Below are 18,523 nucleotides of genomic sequence, written 5' to 3'. Positions count from 1 at the left end.
ATTCTCATTCACAATACATTCACTGAACCCTTGAAATTTTTGGATAATCTTAATATCTAACGCCTATTGTAAATAATTATCTCCCAAAAGATTAAGGGCAGCAAAATCCAAGTTATTGAGTTTCGACGTCTGAAAGACATTTGGTTATTCTTTAGGTTTCATAAAATTCTAATATTCATGCAAAGCAAGTTCATATTCAATTTTAACTATCTTACAAGTTCTAAGCAAGCATCCTAGCATGCGATTTCTCTATGATCAAGATTCAAAACTATCATGCGTATCTAGGTGTTCATATATGCTAATGCATTCATATTAATTAACTATCATGCATTCATATTCATATTCGATTTTTGATTAAGCATATTAAACATATACATATTCAATTTTCATGTTAAACATAAAATTAGAGTTTCATAAAATAGATATGAATTCATATTAATCAAGCAAGCAATGATGCATATGAAAATCAACCAATAATCGATTTCAAGGTTTTAAGGTTTTAGGGTTACAGGGTTTCATATGAAAAATAACAAACAATAAACGATTTCAGGTTTTAAAGTTATAGGGTACCGGGTTTCATATGAAAATAATTAAGCCCTAAACAATTTCAGATTTAAAGGTTTTAGGGTTATTGGGTTTTAGGGTTTTAGGATTTCATATGAAAGTAGTCATTCAAACAATTTCAAGTTTCAAGGTTTCAGGTTTTTATGATTATAATCAAGAAATAATGATTTCAGGGTTTTAGTTTACTTACCTTGATTTCCTGAAAGGGTTGAATGGACTATGAGCAAGAAGACCTTAGAACTGCCGTGAACCTCCGTGAGTTGAGCAGCAAGACGTCAAGCTTTGTTCGTCCGGAACCGTCGGTGGTGGTGATTCATGATCGGTGGTGATTTTAGGTTTAGGGTTGGGGACGTCTTTAGCTTTTAGCTTTTAGGGTTCTTAGAACTATCGTGCTGATAACGTGTTATAAAATAAAGAGAATTCAAGTGTGTCTTTATTCATGAGTAATGAGTCCTGTATATAAAGATGAATACAAAGAGAGAAAAGTAAACCTAATACAATAAGGAAAAGGTTAAACCTCCTATGTATTGGCCGGACCAGGCTTGATCATGGGCCGACTGGACTGAGATTGTTATGACAATCCACCATTTGGTTTATAACAAGGATTAGGGTTTTTCAACTTTGAATGAATCTTTCTACATTTAAAAAAGTATATAAAATTTATACCAAACAAAAATAAACGTTGAAATATGAATATTTTAAAATTTTATGTAGATTTTAGTTGGATTATTCACGTTATAAATTAAATTCGAGTGAAAAGATCAAATCTAAATCTATATTAACCTTTTTGAAGTACATTTGGTGTTATAATCTTTTATTTTGTAATATTTTCATAATAAACTCTTTCCATTTGAATAAATAACAAAACTTTAAGATATAATTTGTAATTAAATCACAATATACACACAAAATTGTTATTTATTACATTTCCTAAAATATCTCTCCAATATCATTATATGATCTTATTTGTTTTAAAATTTATACTAGAGGATAACCCGTGCTTCCGCACGGGTTGAAATACTTTTTGGAACAAATAACTAAAATATTGACTGTATTGTATAAATATTTGGTGTTTAATGGTATTGATTTGTACTATATGATAAACAGAATAAAGTATATTATTCGCACGGATGACGGGTTTTTAAATAATGACTTAAATAAAATCTATTAATCGATTTTTTTATTAATATTTGGTATTGAATAGTATTAGATACACAGAATAGCGTGTTTACTTATATATTTTAATTTTAATTCTATAAAGGCTAAATCGGCATATTGATTTGTATATGTTTACTCGGAAAAGTAAATAACGTGTGTATATTAGGTTTGGTTTTAATATAAGTAATTGTATATAGTTTTAAAGCACCCGTTAGGTTCATATTTGATCATATTCTTTAGTTTTATTTCTTTTAGATAAAATAAAAATATTGAAAATATTTGTTAATCATTTTTACTGTAAATATATAATTAAAATATGATAAATAATTAGTTTTTGCTTGGATCCTAAAATAAATAATTTAACAACTTAGATATAAAATTTGTTAAACCATAACATACATAAAAAGTAAACATTAAATACATTATATAAGAAATATACACACATATATATATATATACCATGTAATTTAGAGGAAAAAACTTTAAAAGGAATATTCACCATTAATTTTATTTTAAAAATCACATATATGACTAAATAACCTTTGAATGCATACCATGTTTTTTTTTAATTGGGGAGGATGTTTTTGATCTTCGTAGTTTTCCAAAGACCTCAAAATCTCAAGTTACTACATCAAAAAGTAGATCACAGTTAGTTGTTTAAAAAAAACTAAACAGAAAAAGTAAAGTATCATAAGTAAACATTGATTAAAAACGATATGAAAACATGTGGTGTGAAGATTTTGTATTAGTTCATGCTTTGTTTTATGAGATATATGTTTTTCTCGCTTTTGGAATGAATGTAAACTAAGGGGGTGAATTCAAAGTAGAATTTTAAGAGATTTGAGTAGAACTTATAAATCCACTGTTATTCAAACATGAATTTTAAAAAGTCTCATGAAATCCACTGTTATTCAACTAATGATTTCAAAATCCACCTTAAAATCCACTGTTATTGAAAACAATTTGTGGATTTGGCTTTTAATGATTTTGAAGGATTTCAGAGGATTTGGGAGGATTTCTTTAGTTAATAATACAGAAATCCAAATCCCATGGTTTTTGGTGAGATTTGAAAGGATTTTACAAAAGTCATATGAACTTCCTTAAAATCATCAAAATCATTTAAAAACTCAATAAGGGGGTGTTATTGGATGGAGAATTTTAAGGGATTTTAATTACCGGTGGATTTTAAAGTTCAATAGCCTTTAAATACAATTAAGGGGGTGTTATTCAACCTTGTATTTTAATTGATTTGGATGTATTTCAAAATCTAGCGTTATTTAACGATGTATTTTAAAAACTACAATAAAATCTGCTGTTATTGGATTTAACATTTGTTGGATGTATTTTAAAGTATTTTAAAACAAGCGTTATTCAATTTTCAATGGATTTTGTTTTCTTTAAGATTTTAATGTATTTTACATCTAAAACACGTACAAACACAATCCTAACATTTTTCAAAGGATTTCATCTCTTTCATATCAAATCCATCTTAATTGTATTTAAAGGCTATTGAACTTTAAAATCCACCCGTAATTAAAATCCCTTAAAATTCTCCATCCAATAACACCCCCTAAGATGGATTTGGTCTGAAAGAGATGAAATACTTTGAAAATTGTTAAGATTGTGTTTGTACGTGTTTTAGATGTAAAATACATTAAAATCTTAAATGAAACAAAATCCATTGAAAATTGAATAACGCTTGTTTTAAAGTACTTTAAAATACATCCAACAAATGTTAAATCCAATAACAACAGATTTTATTGTGGTTTTTAAAATACATCATTAAATAACGCTATATTTTGAAATACATCCAAATCAATTAAAATACAAGGTTGAATAACACCCCCTAAAACTCAAATCTCTTAAAATTTCATTTTGAATACACCCCTCTAAGAAAACATGGAATGATTTATATAGGCTGTAAGAATAGGGGTAGTTAATATTTTAAAATATTTGGTTTGAGATTTAATCTTGAAGAGGGGTAGGAATGATTTATATAGGCTGTAAGAATCAGTTGACCGGTGTACCAGAATTTTATGTCTATGGTGTTGACTATATGACGTTGTATAGTTGATGCATGTGGCCATGCAATGCATTTAGTTCGTGTAGCTGAGTGTACAATATGATACTTGGCATGTGTGACCATGCATTTTTCTATAGTTGGTGTAGCCAGCCATTTTTTTCCTATAATTTTATATAATCGCAATCACTTAATTATCTCGATTTTATTGTTAAATATTACATATTATATCTAAATATTCCATTTTTTGGAAGATTTTAAAATAACAGACTATGTTTATATTTAATAGGCGAAGCAAGTTACCATAAATTAGTAAATTGTTATAAATTCAGACTAGGATCTGACCCGCGCTACAGCGTGGGAGAATAATTTGAAGAAATTTAATTTTGTAAATTTTTAAAAATATATATATTTTGGTTTATATCACAGATTATTGAATCTTGGTGTTTGTAAATATAGATTAAGGTCCAGAAACATTTGTAGGAAAGAAAATGTTAGTTTCATAAGCTAATTAAATTTTTATGTACATAAGTTATAAACAACTTGAGTCTACACATATATATACAGATATACTTAGCCGGAAGCCCATTACAGACTTTAACTAATTGAGCCGAAGTGACCCATTTTGAGATTCTAAGCGACATTTGTAAAGCGCGGAGGATAACAAACAATTCCGTAAATAATCAACGTTTTGGGATTTTGATTCTGGGTAATCTCCACATTCTATAATGCAAACTTGGCGATTGAAGATACATGCCCACCGAATCGTCCACAAACTATTGTTCCATCCTATTCTTAATAGAAGGAGCATCAATGTCGAAGAGTTTCGTGGCAGAAAAGTTCATCGGTAATCTAATGTTATGATTGTGTGACTGTTGAAGGTTTTTTTTTTTTTTCAGCAAAATCAAATTTTCATTAATTTCAAAGAGTTATTACAAAGACATTATACAAAGTTAGTGTAACACAATTATTACATACATATATATGTATCATACACTAAGAAAAATACAGCAGAAGGGAGATTGACGATGCTTTCTGAAGAGTAGTCTTACTCGCTAACCGATGGCAAACTCGGTTATTGTCCAACTTCATATTTGTTTTTTCTTTCTTACGATTTGCATGCAGCAACTTGTGGCTGAACTTTCTTTTTGCTAACCGTAGCGATAAACCCGATGTGTCCAAACATAACTCTGGAATGTAGACATAGTGGAACCAAAACTTCCGCACCAAAGTCTTTTTAAAATATTTTGACTCTGTAATTTTCTTAAATATAATCACAAGTAATTTTTTGCCAGATTTCAACAAATCTCTTGAACTTTCCAGGGAAGACCATAGACCTTTAAGCAGTAACATGTACATTGAAAAAACAAGTTGTGATGTGTTTGGTCCCACAACACACTCACCATCATCATCACCAACAAACCACGGCAGAAAGTATTTGGGATTCTCATTTCTTAGTGCTTCCCACCATTGTTTCTTATAAACCATCCACGATGAGACATGCCGAAGACCACAAAATAATTGGCCAAGTGATGATAAACAATTATCACACTCAAAGTATAAGTTTCCAAACCCAGATATAAATAAGTTGAAGCAGGTATAATGGATTAAAAGCATCTTGAATTCAGAACCATACTCGATATGATTTCTAAGAGTTTCAAATAAAGTGTTTACTCCATAGATTTCTGGATCAAAAACCCAAATGATACCTCCATACCATCGTGTAGGAGGACATTTACCGGTTAAAAACCAGAAATTCCACCGGCAAGCACCGGAAAAAACCTTCTGAACCAAAGGACGTAATGATTCTTTCGAATCCAAATCGAATCGACGCAAATTTGAGTAGGGCTCCAGTTGTGACACAAATGAACCGGCACTACTGTTATTTGGAACGCTATCCCTTTCAGATATTGTGTTGTTAACAAAAGCGTGAAAAGAATTGAAGTAATCCGAATTATACCGTACATCACCATCATCAAAAGTTGGCAAGAGAATATGATTTGTGATCCTGAACTTACCATAAATTACCTAAATCTGTGAAAAACAGATGTTAAACAACCAGATGAAGAAGACAGAACCGACCGACGCCGGAGAAGCCAGCGCCGGCCGGGAACAATGGTTGAAAGGAGAGTTTTTGGCCGGCGAAGAAGTCGCCCAAAACGAGAGAAAAACGGTTACCTAAAAAAGTGTTTCACTGAATGATATGATATTAGCTTTGACTGTTGAAGGTTTTGGTAGTTCTGGCTACGTTAAACATTGCAAACATAATTTAATTATACCCATTTCCATAATTTTTGATATCGTATTAAATTGTAATTTGTAAATTTGAAAATTATATTGAATTTGTATCAATGTTTAAGAATCAAATCGCTGAAGTTTCGGGTATGTAACCATACTAGGATTTATCCCGTGGTACACCACGGATCCATAATTTAATATATTTGTTTGATTGATCATTTTCGAAACTGGTTTATATAGTCTAATTTTATACGTGTTTATATCATTTTAATTTTATATAATTTTATGAATTTGTATAATAAGTAGACTCATAGATATATGTGGTCAATCCGCGATACACTTTCCAACAATAATTCAAGAACACCAATGATCCCCTAGATCATCCTCCTCTCCTTGCCATGATTCCACGTCACACTTTACCTGCACCACAAATATAATGAGATGCATAAGTATTTCATAAATACTTAGTGAGGGAGATCCTCCCATCTACGAGCTAGACACACAAGCAATGAGATAACACCCACATATATAACATAAACAAACTATCCAGCAAGCTAAACATCCAATAACACTTCCAATTCACCTACAAATCATCACAAACAAGTCACTCAATCCCAATCGCTTAGATAAGCTCATGGTGATTTGAACAACAAATATAACCAGGAAAGACTCTTCTCTACAAAAATGCCCTACAACAATCCACACAAACCAAAATCTCAATGAACCAAAAATGGACAGAAGTAGCAGAAAAACTACAGCCGCAGAAACGAAGCCCTAAATCAAAAACCAACCGTTAACTTCTTAATCCCTTCGGTGGAAAGCAAACACCAGACGTCCCGAAGCTTCCCAAAAAATTTGGTGTCGATCAAAGAAACTATGAAACCAAGATTGCACTTACAAACTTCGCTGATCCCAGTTCGCAACAGAGAAGAAGTGTCTCACCAAACTGCATATAACTTACTGTGTTTTAATCCGAATTCACTTCTGTAAAAAGGAGAATCAACGTACCAAAATTCGTTACCTTTCGATAAGATTTGATACGTCGAAACACTGTTCTACCAAAACGTGACGAGTATGCTTCTTTTGCCTTATACACCAAAGCAAGGCTAACCCTCTCTTTCTCACAAGTGAACTTCTCTTTCTCATTTTCTCAAACTCAAAACTCAGAAACAACAGCGACAAAACAAAAGAGAGAAGAAGTGTTCTTTATAAAACTAGGGTTTTTGGTTTAATTCAGATTAAACCAGGATTTACCTAAACCGACATTAATTAAACCTCATTTGATTCAATTAACAAATCGACCAATTTAGGAAATCAACCGAAATTAAACCGACTCCACCCTTTTCTCTTATACACACTCAAGTCTCCTATTAATTTCCAGAACACGGGCGTTACAATTTTGTTGACGTCAAAAAAAAAATGCTATTTTGTTTAGTCCAATTAGTAAACTATCCAATTAGTTCTAATCGGGTTATTTCGTTTTAATTTTCCCAAATGACCCGACCTATGTTTTTTGTACTCCTATTTTACTAATATAGGGATATATTCCGCTGATTTTGCCTACCATAAATTAATGATTTTGATTTAAACGGTTTAGATTTTAAATGATTAAAGAAATAGATATTTATGATAAACATGTTTATTATGGATAAAGTAAATGAACGATTAAGATTTAATCTACAAATTAATAAACGCTTGAGATTAACTCTTTTAACCCGATTAAAATATCCAAATCTTAATTAGATCCGCGAGTAAACCCGATTAAGCATGTATTTTATTTCAATTAAAACCATTGGTGTAAATCTAATGGGTACTTCAGCTTTAAATAATAGTATAGATTATTACATAACACATATGAATAATAAAATTACAATTTTTTCCGTATATGTTGCAATTTGAATTTTTTAAACGGATGTATAGTACTTAATCGATAAAGGGAAAAATGTATGTATAACATCCCACATCGGGTAACAAAATTTAGACAATGGTTTAGAACCATTATGTATAGGACTAATATGTTTCTAAATACAAATGAGCAGGAAGCTTGATATCTCAAGCATCCAAATTAAAAGTTATATTCACTTTAATCTGATTCTCTATTTGAGAAAATTAAAAAATTTCAAAATTTTAAACTTTTATAAAGTTTCGAAATATTATAAAAAGTTAAAAATAATATATGTATTGACAGTTTTAAAAGGTTCAAATATTAAAAATATTTAAGCTTTATAGAATATTTAATATATTATAAATCTTTATATATTCTATAAAAAGTTAAAGTATTATTAATATTTTAAACTCTGAAAATGTTTAAAATATTAGTATATTTTACATTTTACATAAATTTGATTGAACGGGTTTGAGTTTACATAAATATGCTTATATTTTTCTTACTTGTTGTCTACACACAAAATATTTAAGTCCAAAATAAAATGAGTTAAATGAAAGATATTACGCTATCATCATTTCATTATTTAAAATATTAAACGTATTTATTTAAGTTGATTAAGTTACGATTATATATAATTAACAAATAGTCATGTAGTATTCAACGGGCTAAATCATAGAATTAACAATCACAATTGTAAATCTTAAATACTATACAAGATTAATAGACAAATACAACTTAAATTTTGAAAAATTAGTTACCAAAAATTGTTCCACGAGTTAAGTAGTAAAATTAACAATCAAAATACAGTTACAAAATCTTAAACACTAAACAAGAAAAAACAAAATTAACTGATATAATTTAAAAATAAAAATTTTAGTCAAAAAAATTGTAACCTAGTAATTCTTGACAAAGGATGCAAAAGGTATTAAGGTTTTCATTCCTCTTCCCCACTCGATCCCATGTTGATAATAATAATATGTTGTACATAGAGCAAGATGATAAATGAGTATTTTTGGTGTGGCTTGTGTATAACCCAAATGATGCACTTAGAGCCCATTCAGTCTGGTCATGGACCTCATGGTTAAAACATGTTCTCCATTTCCACACATTAACATGTCTTCAGGTTTCAACATATTGACATTGTACCGTCCTCCATATTGGTTAAGAAAAAAGGAATTTTATAAAATCTATCTTACCAACCGGTGCAAGTGTATAACGATCGTACAGACTGGTTACATGAGTGTTCCAGTCGTCTTGATCTTTATTATCTCTTTCATTTGATGTGTTTTAGACCATTTCTTCTCCGAAATACGGTTTTTTCACCAAACAAGTCTAACAAACTGAAAATACTCAAAAAGATAAAAAAAACGGACAAGTTCTCGACAAAAAGACTCAAGACTCAAATATAAATATACTCTAAAAGCCGTTTAAAAGAATATGACTTAAGAGCTTCTCCACTAGTGTTGCTTGTTGGGGTACTAATGTTTTTTGTGGGCCTAACTTTAATGAAGAAACATTAAAGAGGGCCCAAATACAGAAGAATCAATTCTGCTTATGGTAACCGAAGAAACGCATAAGGACCATTACGTGGTACGATTCGATTTGCTGATGAGAAAATAGAACATTTTTTCCCCAATTTTTTCTTCTTCCCCCGACAAAAATATTTCTTCTCTCTCTCGACCTGGTGCGGGGAAATCAGAGGCGATTCGCTTCAACTCCAGCAAAATCAAATGATTGACATTCATCGTTTGATTATTCGTTGTAAAACATGAGAGTTCTTCGTCTCTGAGATCGAGATGAGTTAAAATCAGTTTGAAATCGAAAATCTGATCGATGTGACGATTCAGTTCTGACGGCGTGTGAAAACGATTTTGCAAGGTTCCTCTAATGGAATTAAGGGAACAACGAGGTAAACCGGTGAGCGAATCCGACAGACAAGGTTAGTCTTCTCATCTCCAAAGTTCTGCATGTCCTTGTAATTCATCACCTGAGGCTATGAAATGTTAGGGTTTTTAGTCAGATTGTGAATGTACTCAATCTGTATGAGTGATAGGGTTAACAATCTGAGTATATTGGGATCTAGGGTTTAGGCTTAATCTCAGAGGCTAGGTTAAGAACCAAAGATTACCAATTTCATATATGAGTTTTTCAATTAAGTAATGTGTTGTGCCCGTTTGTTTTGTAGAGATGGAAGTTTCGTGGTCAACAAATTTCAGAGGAGGAACTAAGGAGTAAACACGAAGTGACTGGTTCTCAACTGACTGGTTCTGCTAAAGGTGATGTCTTTATTCTCTTTGTGTAATTATGGTTAGTGAAATAGGTTTATGAAACTTCTGTAATAGCTTACTTAAATTGTGTTGTGGAGTTTGAGCCAGTTGAGATAAGAATTTTGTGTTGGTTTCAGCTTCATCATCATCATCCTCATCAGTTTAAATACAAAGTTAGTGAAATGAAATGTGTGATTGAAACCTACATTGGTCTTGTAATTGAACTGTTGTAGTTACATTGAAAAGCAGTTATCATTTGAGTATGCTTTTACATTCATTTTATGAACTAATTGGAACCCTTTTCTTTCAAAGTATTTGTATTGACTGGTTTATCTTCTTCTGTGCGGGGTATTCATCAACTGGTGGTGAAGGTGGAGCTTGTGGACAAGGAGGTCCTTTGGGTGAAGAGAGGTTGACGTGGAAACAGCCTTGACTGGTTCTTACTCCAACAGGTATGCATTTATTTTAATTGAACTGGTTGGTTAGGATAATGTAGTTGTCTGTTGGTTAAAACTTTATGGAGTTTGGAAAAGTGATTTCTTGAGTAGGTAGTCTGAAAGTGAAAGGAAAATTTGATGCAACTGGAAAAGTGATTGGTTGTTAAAAAAAAGAAAAATTTATTCTCTATATTATTGCTTTTGAAAATAGTGTTGGCTTTAATAAAAAGGGTATATATGCTTGATGGTTGCAAATCACACTGTTTGTACTGTCTACTCTCTGAAAAGTGTATAGATGCTTGATGTTTGCAAATCACACTAGTTTATCTTTTATGTTATAGTCATTACAAACGTTTGTTAAGCTTTGTTTATATTGTGTCTAAGTTAACTAGAAAGAGCTTATTGTGTTGTCTAATCAAGAGAGATACACGATTATACTGTATCTTTCTATGTATAAACAAAGATTTAGGTCTTTATAAACCAAAGTAATACACTCATTGAAACCCTTGCAGATTATCTTTGGCTCAATATTAACTCTTCTCATTTTATCTTTCTCTAAAACACCAGTAATGAGTTCAAGAAACCCTTTCAGTTTTGCTCCTCCTAATTTTATGGACATGTTCAATTCTCAACAACATTCTAACACTTCTAAAAATCATCTTCTTTCAAATTCCACACAAACCTCTCAGCCTAACCATTTTAACACCTCTCAGCCTAACCAGTGAAAGATATTCCTTAGGTTCAACGGACGGTAAAGCCACAAAGAGCAAGGATGGTTGAGCGAATGGTCGCACAAGAGCTGTAGAAGACTCTTGATTTACCGAACTTGAATCCCTTAGATATGACACACTAAGACAAATTTAAAGGGGACAATGAGAATCACTCTCGACAAGACGCCCTGGATATGACACACAGAGACGGATCATGCATTGATCAATGGATATTACACACCATTAACCAAACCAATGGATATTACACACCATTGGCGAAAAATGATAAACACTCTCAAAGGTTTCAAAAATATCAAAAAAGATTATCTTATTATTCATGAGATAACCTCATTATATAGAGGAGAAATACATCAAAAACGTCTATAATATTAGCTCAACATGCAGAGCATCTAGGAAGATGAAATTTAAACTCTAAAGTGCATGTAAGAGAGATAAATCGAAAGAATTAAATGCTATTTTGCTATGGACGAAAATTACTCTTTCTTCATTCTTTTTGGGCTCAATCCATCTAGTTGGGCTTCTCTCATAGACCAAGATTGTAGAACAACTTTGGTTTGTAGCTTAATTCATTCTGGCCCGTTTGGAATTCTTCGTGGAATGGACTCATATCTTAATCGGATAAACTGGGGAACACCTGATTTGTAAAGTCAATAACTCATTCGTCTCAATAACTCATTCAACTCTGTAGTTGAGCTGAGCATCTTCTCCAAGTCGTTTCGTGCATAAATTCCACGTGGTTAAGATGATACACATAGAACAATGACGACATCTCTTGAAACTTCCCATAATTATATCACTTCTCAGACTGTCCAGTTTAGCTCCCCTTTCTCTTCTCAGCCTCTCCACTTTTTCAGCCCATCTGTCCCTGAAGAGTGTATTCAGCTTAATGGATATGAGAATGAAGCAGAGAGAGGTAAAGGAAGTAGGATCATGTGAACTAACCAGGAGGATGTGAAGCTCATAAGTGTCTAGTTAAATAGTAGCAAGGACCTTGTTGTGGGTAATGAACATAGGGTTGATTGCTTCTAGAAGCGGATTGCAGCCTATTTCCAAGCAAGTGAGGGAGCATCCACTAGAGGGCCTATGCAATTTAAGGCTAGGTGGAGCAAGATAAACAAAGACGTTAACAAGTGGGTTGGATGTTACACACAAGCGACTACAAGAAAAAAGAGCGGAGAATCTGAAGATGATGTCTTGTCTTTGGCACACCAACTTTACAAGAATGACATGAAGAAAGCATTTAATCTAGGGCATTGTTGGAGGGAACTCAAGCATGATCAGAAATAGAACACGCCAGACTGTAGCTCTAAAAGGAGTAAGCTTGATGCAAAAGGAGCTTAGTCATCTAGTTCAACCAATGATGGAGTTGAGATGAGGCCTCTGGGTGTTAAAGCTTCCAAGAAGAAAGGGAAGACACCTGCAATAAGTAATGATGTTGAGGATAGTGGAAAGGTTTAGCTTGATAAGATAATAGCCACGAAGGATAAGGGACAAGTGGCTGAAGAAAGGCAAGGCAAAAGGAAAGTGCTACAAAGTCTCCTTAACAAGGATGACCTAACTGCAGCTCAGGTCATACACAGAGATAAGCTAACTGACCAAATGTTGAGTGACACTTAGGGTTATCATTCTGTTCTTTCATATATGTTATATCGTGAAATATGACACTTAGGTTATATTCTCTTTTTTCATAGAAGCTCATTATGTTATATCCTGAAATGTGACTTCTAAACTTGTGTTGCATATTTTGTGCTAATAATGTTATAGCCTAATATGTGATTAATGTAATTGTGTTGAGGATGGTTTTGTGCTTTTTTCTCATTACTCTGAGTTTTGGTTTGTTTTGTTTCAGGTTTTGTCTTGGAGTAACACTTGTGAATCTGGATTGTCATGGATTGGTGTAAAGTTGTTTTGGTGTCTTCTGAAACTGTGGATTGTCATGGACTGGTGTGATGTGAAGGTGTTTTGGTGTCTTGTGTAACGCCCCGACCGCCATCTCTCCAGTTGGCCCCATGTTCACCACCGGCCCATGAGCCCACCTTTCTTAATGGGCCTCACGTCCTCTCAATATGCCCATGAACCCATTAATAGCTAACGGACGGTTTGCTACGTCCAGGAGGCGTAAATACTTGTTTACCAACCCTACAAATCACCACATGATCTTTCCCTGTGTTTTGGTCTCACTCACACAGTTCCAACAACCCCTTCCCGAAAGGTCACCCATCCTTTGATTACTCCAGCATAAGCACGCTTAACTGTGGAGTTTTCTCAGCACGCTTAACTATGGAGTTTTCTCAGGACCTTTGAACAAAAAGATAAGTGCACTTTGTGACATAGGTGGCCAAATCTATTCATTTAAGCCGCTCCGCAAACCGGGGTCTCACATATTGTGAAGCTACTTTGGTGTCGTGTGTAGTAGTGGATTGTCTTGTGAAGCTATTTTTGTGTCTTGTGAAGCTGTTTTGGTAACCCGTGGAGTGGATACAAGTAAGCCATGAAGTGCTTTGTCTATTTTTGTGTCAAGTTGTAGGTCAGTTTGTTCTATATATCAAGTCATCAAGTCATTTTTGAGACTGTTTATGCACTTTTGATATGATCATGGATAGCACTAAGGAATTGGAGCATGAACCAGAGCTGGAACTTGAAGAAGGTAGGCTCGTAGCTGAGGAGAAGCAGCTTACAGAGGAGGATATGCACTTAAGAAGCGACGACCAAGAAGAGGAAGAGGTTCAATCTATGTTTTAAATTTCAAGTTTTTAATTTATTGCTTTGTATTTTCGATCTCTTCTTTATAAACCCCCTTTGTAATCTCTTTGAGAACTCAACCTTTCTTTTTATCAAAACCTTTTATTTCTCTAAGGAGATCTTTTCGTTGGTGTGTATATCCATCGATCCTCTTGTTGGTGTGTATATCCAGCAAAACCTTTAGCTTCTTTGGTGCGTATATCCAAAGGATCTAAGCTCGGTATCATGAAGCTATTCCGCAAGCTTCTTGTGATATCCATCGACCATTTAACTTCTATTCCGCACCACGGCTCTCTAGCCAAATCTATCCTTCCTCAACTTAAGAGTGCCGAATGCTAGGGAGATTCTTATCAAGTGGTATCAGAGCAGGCTCTGAAGTTGAGTACTCTATCATAAAATTCCACCATTCCATGGGAAAAATGATCCAGATGCATATTTAGAATGGGAGAAGAAGATAGAGTTCGTTTTCAATGTTCAATACTACACGGAGATCAATAGAGTGAGAGTTGCTGCTACTGAATTTTATGACTACGCTCTTAGCTGGTGGGATCAACTAGTGACTTCAAGAAGGCGCAATGGAGAATATCCAGTGGAGTCTTGGTCAGAAATGAAAGCTCTCATGAGGAAACGTTTTGTTCCTAGTTATTACCACCGTGAGCTGCACCTTAAGCTAAGGAGACTCACACAAGAAAGTCGATCTGCTGAGGAATATTACAAGGAGATGGAGACCTTAATGTTGCGGGCTGATATTTCAGAAGATAGAGAAGCGACAATTTCAAGGTTTCTTAGGGGTTTGAATAGAGAAATTCAAGACAGATTGGAGACGCAACATTATGTGGAGCTAGAGGAGATGTTGCATAAAGCTATTCTATTTGAGCAGCAAGTTACGAGAAAAAGTTCTTAACGTTCTAGCTACGGTCAAGGATTTCCTACTAGTAAGCCAAGTTACCCCGATGAGGAGAGGCCAAGCTACTCAAAAGAAATCAAGTCATCAACCAGCCCAAAAGTAGAAGCCAAACCTTATGCAACAACTCAAGATTACAAAGGTAAAGCAGTGGCTTCCACTTCTAGAACTCGTGATGTGAGGTGTTATAAAAGTCAAGGAAAGGGACATTATGCGAATGAATGCCCCAACAAGAGAATCATGATTCTTTTAGAGAATGGAGATATAGAATCCGAGGAAGAGAATCTAGATTCACCTTTGGAAGAGAATGTAGAGCTGCTGCCTAAAGGAGATTTATTGGTCGTTAGAAGATTTTTGAGCATCCAATCTAAGACCGAGGAGCAAGACCAAAGAGAAAATTTGTTTCACACGCGTTGTCACGTTCAAGGGAAAATTTGTAGCCTCATCATTGATGGAGGAAGTTGTACCAATGTGAAGAGTGATACTATGGTCAAGAATCTGGGATTGAGTGTAAAGAAGCCTCCAAGGCCGTATAAACTTCAATGGCTTAATGATAGTGGAGAAATGAAGGTTAAAAATCAAGTGGTTGTCCCCATTGTCATCGGCAAATATGAGGATGAGATTTTGTGTGATGTGTTACCAATGGAAGTTGGGCATATTGTTCTCGGGAGACCATGGCAATCTGATCGAAGGGTGATGCATAATGGTTACAACAATCGCTATTCCTTTGAGCACAAAGGCAGAAAAACTTTTTAGGACCCGATGACTCCACATGAGGTTTATCTCGACCAAATGCATCTAAAACAAAAAGAAGAACGAACTACCAAGCAACCAAGTTTCTTTGCAAAGGCTAGTGAGGTTAAGCAAGCTTTGAGTTCTGATCAACCAATGCTTTTATTTATATTTAAAGAAGCTCTTACGAATTTAGCTAACCTTGCACCGGTGCTGCCAAGTGAGATGACTAACCTTTTGCAGGAATTTGAGGATGTATTTCCAGAGGATAATCCGAAAGGTCTACCACCCAACCGTGGAATTGAGCACCAAATCGATTTTGTACCCGGAGCTTCACTTTCAAACCGACCAGCCTATAGAACCAATCCGATGGAGACAAAAGAGCTACAAAGACAAGTGGACGAGCTCATGGAGAAAGGACACATTAGAGAGAGCATGAGTCCCTGTGTTGTTTTGGTCTTGCTTGTGCCTAAGAAAGATGGTAGTTGGCGCATGTGTGTTGATTGCCGAGCCATCAAAAACATAACAGTGAAGTGTCGACACCCTATCCCTAGATTAGATGATATGCTTGATGAATTGCATGGTTCTAACATATTTTCTAAAATTGATCTTAAAAGTGGATATCATCCAATTAGGATGAAAGAAGGGGATGAATGGAAAACTGCATTTAAACTAAGCATGGGTTATAAGAGTGGTTAGTTATGCCTTTTGGGTTGACAAATGCACCTAGTACATTTATGAGGTTAATGAATCATATTCTAAGAGCTTATATTGGAATATTTGTTGTAGTTTACTTTGATGACATCTTAGTCTACATCAAAAGCTTAATTGAGCATATAGAACATTTAGAATCTGTTTTGAATGTCCTTAGAAAGGAAAATCTCTATGCCAACCTAAAGAAGTGCACATTTTGCACCGATAATCTTGTGTTTCTAGGCTTTGTTGTGAGTGCAGATGGAATTAAGGTTGACAAGGAGAAAGCTAAGGCGATTAAGGTTGAAATTGAGTGTGATGCCTCAGGTATAGGTATTGGAGCTGTTCTAATGCAAGATAAAAAGCCTATTGTCTATTTCAGCGAGAAACTTGGAGGAGCGACACTGAATTATCCAGCGTATGACAAGGAGCTGTACGCCTTGGTCCGAGCTCTCCAAACATGTTAACACTACTTGTGGCCTAAAGAATTCGTCATTCATACTGATCATGAGTCGCTTAGGCACTTGAAAGGCCAACAAAAACTTAACAAAAGACACGCTAGGTGGGTTGAGTTCATTGAGACATTTCCATATGTCATCAAATACAAAAAAAGATGAAACTGATTTGAGGTCAAATCCTTTTCAAGAGGGAGGGGGTGATATGATCATGGATAGCACTAAGGAGTTGGAGCATGAACCGGAGATGGAACTTGAAGAAGCTAAGCTCGTAGCTGAGGAGAAGCAGCTCGGAGAGGAGGATAAGCATGTAGCCGAGGATGCTCTTGTGACACAAGTGGTCCAGTGACTCGTTCAAGAACTAAACTGTTTAAGGAAGCTGTTGGAGGATTACTTAATCAGATCTGGAGCCAACACGATCAAGACATCAAGTATGAAGGAAAAGCTTGTCAAACCACTTTGGTTTTGATCCAAGCTAAGTAATTCAACAATGGGAAAAGTGTCATGGTTGTACTCTTTTTCCCTTGTCAAGTTTTGTCCCACTGGGTTTTCTTGACAAGGTTTTTAATAAGGCAGATGTTTCAGTTCACCATTGCCCATTTGTTGAATCAAAAGCCCAATGCTTTTTATGCACTTAAGGAGCCACGTCCAAGAAGAGGAAGAGGGTCAATCTATCTTTTAAATTTCAAATTTTTAATTTATTACTTTGTATTTTTGAGATCAGCCTTGTAACTTGTTCCAAGGCTTGTTCTTTCTCTTTTTTATAAACCTCCTTTGTAAACTCTTCGAGAACTCAACCTTTCTTTTTATCAAAACCTTTTATTTCTCTAAGGAGATCTTTTCGTTGGTGTGTATATCCATCGATCCTCTTGTTGGTGTGTACGTATATCCAGCAAAACCCTTAGCTTCTTTGGTGCGTATATCCAAAGGATCTAAGTTCGGTATCGTGAAGCTATTCCGCAAGCTTCTTGTGATATCCATCGATCATTCAACTTCTATTCCGCACCACGGCTTTCTAGCCAAATCTATCCTTGCTCAACTTAAGAGTGCCGAATCCTAGGGAGATTCTTATCAAAGATTGTCTTGTGAAGCTATTTTTGTGTCTTGTGTAGCTATTTTGGTAACCCGTGGAGTGGATACAAGTAAGCCGTGAAGTGCTTTGTCTATTTTTGTGTGTTGTAGGTCTGTTTGTTCTATATATTGCCCATGTTGTACTCAATCCTCTCATTCTCAGCCTTTCTTTCACTTTAAATTCCACAAATCGAGTCTCTTTGTAATCTTTACTCCAGAAATTGGGTCTGTAATATTTTCTTATGTCAAAATTTTGTTTTCACATTCTCATTTCTATTTTGTAAAAATATTTCTTCTCTCCGTTTTTTATAATTACAAGTAAAAAGACACATTATTTCAAAACCCAAAATCATTACCCAAGTGCCAAAAAGTATTAAATCAACATCTCAAACCGTGATAAGCTTTACACCAAAACAAGATGTCAAATTCCAGTTATGATTAAGAGGTTGACGATATGGTAGAGGAAGAAGTTGAAAGCATTGTGGAGGAGATCCAACACCAGTACACTCATACGGATGATCTACCATCTCCAGTATTCAGAAGAACTTACGTTAATAGAGACCGGGAAGGAGGCCACATTCGGTTATGGAACGATTACTTTAGTGAATCTCCAACTTACACTA

The 18,523-nt window shown here is 34.4% G+C and overlaps 1 pseudogene; it reads left to right on the top strand.

Moving 5' to 3' along the window:
* The first annotated feature begins 9,554 nt into the window (after positions 1–9,554).
* LOC111830901 lies at positions 9,555–17,398 on the top strand (annotated as a pseudogene).
* The last annotated feature ends 1,125 nt before the right edge of the window (positions 17,399–18,523 follow it).

This window comes from Capsella rubella, unplaced genomic scaffold, assembly GCF_000375325.1.
Source record: "Capsella rubella cultivar Monte Gargano unplaced genomic scaffold, Caprub1_0 scaffold_4, whole genome shotgun sequence".
Lineage (NCBI taxonomy): Eukaryota > Viridiplantae > Streptophyta > Magnoliopsida > Brassicales > Brassicaceae > Capsella > Capsella rubella.
Note: the sequence above shows the minus strand (reverse complement) of the source record. Positions and strands in the feature narration are given on the sequence as shown.